Here is a 370-nt window from a genome sequence, read left to right on the forward strand (position 1 = left end):
TCCCGCTCCCGCAAGGTTCTATTCCGCACCCACCCGCTCCCGCTATATATTCACTCTTTTTCACCCGCTGTCCGCTTAGAATAATATTCTTCCCGACCCGACCGTTCCCGCTAAATTTAGATCTCGTTCCAGAATCTCACATTTAAATTTCCGATACTGAAAGAGAGATGATAACTGACAAATAAAAGTGTAGTCTGCACAAAATTGTGTTATTTTATTCGTCTTGTCAAGAGTCTTGAATTTATGGACTTTGACTTGAATTTATATGAATTATCTTAAGACACAAAATTCGTTTAATATTTTATGCAACACAGTAGGAAAAAAAGTGTCAGAGAAAATAAAAATGTACAAAAATTGTATTTCTTATTTT

Source organism: Sinocyclocheilus rhinocerous, unplaced genomic scaffold, assembly GCF_001515625.1.
Source record: "Sinocyclocheilus rhinocerous isolate Xijiao unplaced genomic scaffold, SAMN03320098_v1.1 scaffold1721, whole genome shotgun sequence".
NCBI lineage: Eukaryota > Metazoa > Chordata > Actinopteri > Cypriniformes > Cyprinidae > Sinocyclocheilus > Sinocyclocheilus rhinocerous.